Below are 10,004 nucleotides of genomic sequence, written 5' to 3'. Positions count from 1 at the left end.
CTACGAGTTTCCATCATGACGCAATTCCTTGCAAGCGATGCAAAGGAAAAAGTGCTTACCAAATGGTGTAGCTTGAAGCTTCTCTCTCATGAGTCTATCAACAGGTATGTAGACAAGTTTTGGGATTTACATCTCAAGGCTGCTGTCTTTCAAAAGATAGACTTTATCAAGCAAAAGTAGCAATTGTATGCAGGATTACCTAAAGAGATGGCCGAATACATCGACTCTCAATGACCTGGTTCTATCACCAAAGTAGTCCATCACACCATGGTTGCTTCACGCATCAATTTCCATCAAGGGGCTAGCAGGAATGTCAAGCTCATGGAAAACAAAGACAAAAAAGATGCAAAGGTGAAAAGAAATGCTCAAAATTCTTTTCAAGGCACTTCAAACAACAACAACAACAATCGGTCCAAGGAGAAGGGAGTTTACAAAGTTAAAAACAAACTCTCTCCTAAGGAGCTTGAAGCTTTTTGCAATGACCATAAGTGTTTCAAGTGTGGGGATCAAGGACATGGCTATTGTTCTTGCCCCAATAATAATGCCTGCAATGAGACTCCTAGGGCTTCCACCATCATTGTTGCAAAGAATCATCACTTTCCTCTTCTTGGGGAAAGGTAAGAGAGCATAATGCCTTCATCTTGTTTCACCTTGGGTCTACTCACAACTTCATATCAAGGGAGCTGGCCACCAGGTTGGGCATTCAAGCTTTTGAGATGGGAGATATGGTAATGGCTGACACAGATTTCCATGGACAGCAAGACTCCGTTACTCCCTTGATTGGGAAGTTGAGGCTTCATGTCCAAAGCTATGTTAACAAAGAAGACTTTTCCATCTCTTCTCTCCAACATGAGGATGCTATCCTAGGGGCGCCATGGTTTGATGCATGGATTTCAATATGAAGTTCCTTGAAAGGAGAATCTACTTCACCTACCAGGGAAAGAACATGTATATAGATGCTAGTGAGCATGATCGCACTATTCCACTTGTAAATCCTCCTGCTTTTGATAAATCAATGAAGAAATCAGTTTCTACGTACATAATTTTTGTCAAAGAGTCTCTAAAAGATCCTAATGTTTCATCAAATGTAAATGGTAGGAATCAAGAAAAGTTAGACTTGTCTAATTTTCTAAAAGGATTCCAAGATGTGTTCGTCGATGATAACCCTATGGACTTACCTCCAAAACGAGGGGATGATGACCATCGCATTGAGCTCCTTCTAGGAAGCTCACCGCCTAACAAGCCTCCTTATCAAGTCTCACAAGCTCAACAAGAGGAGATCATGAGCCAAGTACAGGAATTGGTAGACAAAGGGATTGTGAGGCCTACTTCCTCTCCCTTTTGTTCTCTAGTCCTTTTAGTGCAAAAGAAAGATGGTACATATCATATGTGTGTGTACTATCGAGCACTAAACCATATCACTGTCAAAAACAGATTTCCCATGCCTAGGGTAGAAGATCTTTTTGATAAGCTACAAGGCTCTACCTATTTCAATAGGATTGACCTTAAAAGTGGCAATCATCAAATAAGGATAGTGGATGAAGATATCTTAACACTAGTTTTGTAATTGGACACTTAAGTGTCCTAAGACACTAAAGTGTCCTGTTTTTCTACCAAGTTTTGGCAATTTATTTGTCGAGCTAGAAAGAAGTTTTTTACACCTTGCTTCTACCATAGATTGGTTATGAGGGAAAGAAAACACTGGATTTTTTATATATATCAAAATACAATCTGTATGGAGAGGATTCTGGTATGTTCTAAGACATAAATTTTAGTAAAATTTCAAGTTGTTTTGCCAACAAAATCATAAAATTATTATATCTTTTTGTAGAGATGGCCTTTTTTATGTTAATAAAAGCCAAATGTTAGCACTTCAAAGATAAGTTTTCAAGTCACATGCAAGCTATAGACATAATTTCATACTTGAGCACGTGCTGAATAAGAGCATAATTTTGGTCTTCCAAAGGTCCCCTCATGAAATTGGTACTATTCTAGTGTAATTTGACAACTACAAATGACTTTATATGTTTAAACCAAGAAACTATGTATTTTTTGGGCTCCCTAACTCAATTAAATCTCGTTGCTTGAACTCTATCTTGAATTTTTTATCGTGCAAGAACTCTTGAAAATCTTGAGTTCTCCATAATAACATTGAAACCAAGGTTTTAGGCACCCCAATTGTGTATGTACCACATACTTTAATACATTTAGTTGACTACATGGAAAGTTTTTTGAGGTTTTGAATGCTTATGTATCAAGAATGAAAATATGAAAGTTTTCTCTTATGCAATTTTGAATATTTAAAATGATCCAATAATTGTTGCATACCAAAGCTCTCCTACTTCCCACCTTGAGTGCTCAATGGAAAGGGCAAGCAATGTATCACATTCTAAAACTCACAAATACATTAGAAAAATATTTTTCTTTGCATACAACAATATGCTTGAAATGACGATGTGAGCGGGATGAGAACACACACAACGCCTCTATAATGACCCGACACACACTATTGGGATGATATACACACACACTATGGGGCACCACTCGGCATACACAACACACCTGGTCGAGACAGGGAACACACCTATGTAGTGAGAGGAGAGAGACTATCCGTTTGCCCACTCCACACAGAGATACACACACACACACACACACACACACACACACACACACACACTCAAAAACTCAGCTCAAAAGAGGAGAATTTCTGATGTTTAGATACAATTGAGCTTGGGCCAACACCAATGGGGCAAATAGCTCACACAATATGGGTAAAATAAGCTAGATACAATCACAAACTGGAGCAGAAGCTTCGCTCATAGGAGAAACTTACACAGCCAAAACAATAGAAAAATAGTGAAGAATTTGGAAAAATGAACAGCTCCATCGCGTTCGGAACGGCCCAAAACCCCAGTCTACAATGTCAAAGTGCTCAAATCCGACATCGGATGAGCAGTTTACGGCCAAAACAGGCTCCAAAATGAGCAAAAACATAGTTGCCGCTGTTCCTCCTCTTCTCTCCATCCTTTTTCTGGTCTTATCTCTGGTTTTTCAGTTCCCACACTTGGATTTTTTAGTTGGGCACCCTTGGACTTTTAGTTGACCTCAAACGGACCCCGAACAGGCCGAAAATTGACCTCGCAGTGCATAGTTGTCACCCTGCTACATTCATTTTCACACTTGGCACTCAACTTTTTCCAATAATGCATCCCGCAACCACGTGAAGTGACCCCAAAAGATGGTACTCATGATGATATGTTTGCTTAATTATCACAAGAAAACACCCACGTTGTGTCCGTACTTATCCACGTGCAAGTATTGACCCCATTCGGCCTCCGGACGCCACTAGATGCCATCTGACGCACCTGCTTACCTCATGTCGTCGGCCCACGGATAGATTCGTCGAGAATTTTATGTGCTACCAACTCCTCATGATTATAGAAAAAACACACTGGTACTGGTGATAGTGAAAATCGATGCACTATGTACATGCTATCCCACCTATACACATGTGGGCCCCACGTAACCACTTGGCTGTGAAAAATGGGCAATTCTTTATTTGATGCACCATGCATGTGTATGTACATATGCGAAATCCCTTGCTCCAAAAAACTCCTGACATAAATTGCCCATCCCCTAGCCTACTAGATCATTCATGATTAGCAGCAGCAAAACTAGTAAAAGCTCATTCCACCTGGATCCCACACAAAAACACTTGGCATTCCTTGCATTAAAAGCTTAATCAAGGTTCCACCTGGTTCCCAAGGAAAACCTGTAGAGATGCCATATATCAACTTTGTATCAAGAAAACCATCAATTACTTTGGCATAGACCTGCATGTGCAAATATATCTCCTTCTCCATAATTGAGAGGTCTCCATTGATCATTTGTGTCATCAATTCCTGCTTCTTTAATTTGACAATTTAACCTTGGTTTGCATCAGCCCTTCAATCACTTCATAAGGCCCTTCACTTTCATCTTCAACTTCATTCGCAAATGCAACTAAACCAGACTCCTAGATTTCTTTATCCATAAAAAGAAATGCAACATTAGCATCCTCATCACTGCTGGTAGTACTATCACTATCCTCGTCAGACACTCTGGAATAGTCTCCATCACTAGACTCATCCTCATCTTCATAAAGCTTCTCCAATCGTTTCCTTGTGTCCATATTATATAGCTTCTTGGCACCTGTCTTTCCATAAAGGCTAATCGTACCACGTCTCCAATCTTGAACAGCTCCCACTGCACGTAACCATGGTCTGCCCAGTATAATAGGATATGCTCCCAACCCCGCTGGCATCACATGAAAATCAACCACTACCTTTGCATCATATGCCTCCACTTCTAAGCTCTTTACAACACCCAAACATTTTACTTTTTTGATGGTTTGCCAATCTGATCCAAAAGTCTGACACCCCAGTCGATGTAAGACCCATCTTCTCAACACATGAGTTTGTCATGACACATATTTGGGCTCCACGATCAACATAACCTTGTCCCAAATTTTTTCTTTTATGCCACAAATTTACTATTGGACAAATGTCTGGTAGCTCATCCATTGGCAACACCTTTACTGAAACTCTCAGGCTGGCTCTTTCTCCATTGGGTTAACCATCCTCTTCCACTGTCGCTTTAGTTTAGGCACCATCTCTATAAGCTGCCCAAAAGTAACATCTACCATCCTGCTTGTCAGATCCTCCTTCAAGTCATAGCTTAATTTCCCATCCCCTAGTGGAAAATCTGACACATGAAACTTGCACGACGAACCCTTCTTTTCCTCTTGGCCTTGACATCCTTGCCTTCATGGCTCTTTCCTTTCTTCTTACTAGTACCCGGGGCACTTCTTCCTTCCTTATCCTCTATGGTCCTCTTCCCAATAGGCATCACTAATATATCCTCTAGCTTTGATGCCTTCTCCAAGGTGACTACACTTAACACTTTTGTCTTTCCCTTTTCCTCTTGGGTTAATCCACTGGTTCCTTCTTCTCCCTTAATTTCGATGCCATAATCATTTGATCTAGTTAGCACCTTTCTTGGAAATGGATACATGTCTCCCCCATCCTTGGTGGCTTATCACATTGCGGGCTGACTGATGTGGCCCAACTCTCCGCAATTATAACATGTGGGCGTTTACCTCCAGAACCTGCCATTGCTTTGTCCACCACCATTCCTGGGTCTTTCCTCACCTCCTGGGGATGATTTGCAAACCTCCCTCGACCTCGATTGTTTCCCACTTGACTTAGCATGTTTAGGCTGAGATTCTTCATTATATCTACCACTTGCGTCATGTCTTTCCTTAGCCCATTATCTTGCACTGCTGTAGTGACCACTGCTGGCAGAACCTAAGGAGTAACAGGAACCATTGGTTCATGATGAACCCCTAGCATGCGACCTTGCAAAGAATCCATAGGCTAAAATTCAGACCTCATTAGCAAAGACTCTACTCCTAGCTGACTCATTTTCCTCAGCTTCCACTCTTTCTTCCTTGCTACTGACGGGAGCAAAGCGAACCCCGAACCCCGACGGCCTCTAAAACACCGGGGACCGAATGGCGCACCTCGAGCCTGTCATGGTAAAGCAAACAGGGGGCACCACCTAGCTTCAGCGGCTACGACGCAAACAACACACCACCATAACAAAGTTTTCATCCAAGAGAGATGGATGCTTGGGAGTAATGATAAAAAAGAAAGGGAATGAGATCAAGTGAGAGAGAGAGAGAGAGAGAGAGAGAGAGTGAGGGAGGGGGTATAGCAGCTTAGTACTTAGGCATCACAAAAGGATGGCCAATCCGCACACCCTTCACACATACACAAGCTCACTCCAAAACACAAGACTAGGTGGCGATTCCGCACACCTCACATGGGCAAAACATTGCAAGAAAACATACTCACAAAACCTCAAGCTTTATCTAGAGAATTAGGCGATGAAATGGGGAGCATAGGGTAGGGGAATGAGAAGGGAGAGAGTGGTAGAGCACATGGTGGATAGGTGGGAGTTGATGGCAAAGACTCGCACGAGGATTATGGCCATCATCCTTTATTTAGTTGCCCTTCATCTTCCATAGCCAAGGGTGTAGAGGTCATGCTCAAGACAAGCATGGTGATTGCGGTGATGGTGATGGTGTGGGTGTGTGTGTGTGCACTAGGCACACACAGTGCATAGTGTGTTCTTTGGTGATGTTGTGTGTGTGTGTGATGGTGACCCCTCTTTATATAGGGGAGGAGGGGGGAGAAATTCTAGAATTTAGAAATGAAGAAATCATTATCTACATAGGCCATGTGACTGTGGGCCCCACTTGTCTGGCTGTGTGTATATGTGCCAGAATAGCAGTCTCATGAGAGAGAGACTAAGAGAGAGAGATGGGTTGATGAAAAAAAGTGAGAGGTGACATGGAGAATAAAGTAATTACAAGAGGGGAGAGAGAGGAGTGTGTTCAGAGGTGAATCTCTGTGCAGCTGTGTGTGAACACAAGAAAAATCAGGTAACCACCGGGTGGGGATGGGTCTGTGGGCACCTTTTTTTAGTGAAACTGAGTGTGTGTGAGTGTGGGGGAGGTTATTTAGCTATAAGACAAGAGACATGGCGCCCTTTAGAGAGAGGGGGGGGTATTTGGGTCATGGGATATGATAGGAGAGAGAAAGGGGGGGTGGGGTATACTATTTTGGAAGATAGGGTAAGTTGCATGTGAGTTAGGGTGCATTATTGGTGAGTTAGAATGCATTATTTGTGAGAGGTGGGGTAGCTTGAGGGGAGAGAGAAAGGAGAAAGGACAAGGGGAAGAGAGAGGGGGTTGACCTTTTGAGTGGAGGAGAGGAAAAGGGACACACGGCGGGGCAACAATGAAGAAAAAGCAGGCAAGGTGGGGATGGGCTGCCCCGTAGGCATGAGGTGGCCTATTTTACCTTTCTCATATATTTACATAATCATACTTTATTTTTTTCTTACTTTTTCCAATGTCTTTTATCACTCCCTCCCTGAGAGGGGTTTTCATGGGGTGGGGACGAGAGAAGAGGGGTATGGGAGCTTGGCTTGTGAAAAGCCCCCATCATTAGCCCTCCCCTTTTGGCTAGAGGCATTCATGTCTCTAGCTCATCTGTTTGATCATTATCGTCGGAGGTGGTGGCTGATGGTGTGTCCTCATCTGGAATGTCAATTGGTGGAGCCTGGTCAAATCGAAGAAAATAAGGTTTAAGTCGCCAACCATTTACCCTGGTTTTATGAAGTTTTCCATCAGCCTCCATAAGCTGGTAGCTTCCATTGGCATACTTTTTCCCGATGATAAAAGGGCCTTCCCATCGGATCAGGAGTTTCTTATCCTTGCGCATGTCGAAGCGATTGTCGTAGCGGAGCACCAACATTCCTTTCTTCAATTCTTTTTTCCGGAGATGCTCGTTAAAGGTAAGCCGTCTATGCTCTGCTTGTGCTGCATAGTAATTTATTGCTTCTTCTCTGTCCAGCTGCAATCTTTCCAAGTTGATGATGTGATCTCTCAAATGCATGTTGGGCTGTTGAAGCTGGCTTGCCATTACTCTGAGACTTTGTAGTTGCACTTCAATGGGCAAGATTGCTTCCTTACCAAATACTAGATGATACGGTGTGAATCCCATGGATGTACGAAATGAAGTTCTGTAGGCCCATAAAGCTGGTAGTAGATACTTATCCCAGTCTCCAGGATGATTGTTTACCTGCTTGGTAATAATTTTAGAAACCATTCCATTTACCTTTTCAACTAGGCCATTACATTGAGGGTAATATGGTGAAGAGTGCCTCCTTGTAATGCCCAGTTTCAGCATTAATTCTCCTACCAAGTCTGCTCTGAAACCTAGCCCTCTATCAGAGATGATCTCTAAAGGTGTGCCAAACCTACAGCATATGTGCTCGTAGATAAATTTAGCTACCTCTACCGCTGTGATTCTAGTGGTGGGTGTAGCCTCTGCCCATCTAATCATGTAGTAGACCCCCATGATAATGTAGAATTTTCCTGAGTTGGCCCTAGGTAATGGCCCAATGGCATCGATACCCCATTTTTCAAATGGGCCATATGAGAGAATAGGTGTTTGTGGTTCAGGCATAAGTGACCTAGTGCCGGCCTTTTGACACAACTTACATGTTTTGCACCAGTGGTGTACATCACGGTTGAGGCTAGGCCATATGAAGCCTGCCTGCAAGATTTTCCTACTTGTTATGTCTAGGGCAAAGTGACCACCACAAACCCCGTCGTGACAACTAGCAATTACTCCCGTGATTTCCTGAGAGAGAGGGACCTTCCTGAGTATTTGGTCCTTACCCTTACAGTACAAACCATCATTGATGAGTCGATACCTTGTGGCCTTCCGCGTCAGCCATTGCTTCTGTCCCTTTGTTAAATCTGATGGGCATTTTCCTGTTTCCAGAAAATGCATGATGTCAGGCAAGGCATCACTGCCTTGAAATAGAGGGAGCTTTAGCTTTATTGCTCCAACCACCACTTCCTGTAGTCTTTCACTTGCTAGGGCATCTGCTTCTTGGTTTTGAGCCCTTGGGATATGGTGTATTTGAACTTCTTCAAACTTACCCAACAAGGTTTTTACACCACTTAAGTGAGTCCTTAAACTAGGATTCTTGCATGTCCATGCTCCATTTACTTGCCTTACCAGAAGTAGAGCATCCCCAAATACATTAAGGCGTTGTACACCTTGCGAGACGCACCATTGTAGACCCTTGGTTAGTGCTGCATACTCAGCTTCATTGTTAGAATGTGAATCTAACAATTGGCCCAACGAAAATACCTTTGCCCCTTTGTCATCAAAGACCACTATGCCTGCAGCTGCTTTGTCGGACGCTCGCTTGTAGGCTCCATCAAAGTAGAGAGAGTATGCTCCTTCTACCATCGGTGGTACTGGAGGTAATCGGACTTCTCCTTCCTTAGATTGCTTCTCCTTCCTTTCAAAGACTTGGTAGGTCATGAGTCCCCCCAAACTTGCCCTTGTTGTGCTTTCTACCTGTACCGTGTAGTCAAACTCTTGCAAACGAACTAGCCATTTAGTAATTCTAGCAGACACATCCATGTGTTGTACAACATAGGGAAATATTTCATCCGTGGTTAGAATCACAAATTGCTTAGGCAGCAAATATGACCTAAACTTTGTAGTTGCAAATCTAAGAGCTAGGACTAAGTGTTCCACATGGGTGAAACCTTTCTCTCCTGCTGTCATCATTCGACTAGAGAAGTAGATTGGCCTCATGAAAGATGTCGTTGTATCCTTTTGGAGTAGCACAGCCCCCAATGAGTCATCACCAACACTTGAGGTGACATAGAATTTTTCATCCCACTTAGGTGGTGATATAGTTGGCAGAGTGGCTAAGACCTCCTTTACCTTGTTGTAGTGATTTTCGCTTTCCTCATCCCAAGTGAAAGTTGATCTTTGAGTGAGTTGTTGCAGTGGTAGAACAAGTTGTGATAGTAGATGTATGAATCTACTTAAGTACCTCACCTTATTTAGAAAAGAGACCAGTTGACGTGCGGTCGTTGGTGAAGGTAGGGCTATGAGTGCGGACACCTTACTTGGGTCGGCGTTGATACCTTTTGCTGAAATTTCATGGCCTAGTAGAATGACTTTACTCTCCCCAATGTGGCATTTATCCACATTTAATTGCCCACCTAGGCTCTGCAACCTGGACAAACCTTCAGTTACCTTTTCTAAATGTGAAATACGGGAGCTATATATACAAAAATCATCAATGAACACTCTTATGGATGTTCCAAAGAACGGTTGAAAAACATATGTGACATATCTTTGGAATGTGGCAGGTGCATTTGTGAGACCAAATGGCATAACCCTGTATGCAAAACAACCCCATGGCGTGATAAAAGTGGTTTTTAGCTGATCTTCCAAGGCTATGCGTATTTGAAAGTATCCAGAATAACCATCACAGACGGTATAGCATTCAAAACCCGCTACTTCATTCAGAATTTCATCCGAGAAAGGGAGAGGAAAGTGGTCTCTCTTTGTAGCTGCATT

Source organism: Adiantum capillus-veneris, chromosome 29 (genome assembly GCF_014529385.1).
Source record: "Adiantum capillus-veneris isolate H3 chromosome 29, ASM1452938v2, whole genome shotgun sequence".
Taxonomy (NCBI): Eukaryota; Viridiplantae; Streptophyta; class Polypodiopsida; order Polypodiales; family Pteridaceae; genus Adiantum; species Adiantum capillus-veneris.
This window is presented reverse-complemented; position numbering follows the sequence as displayed.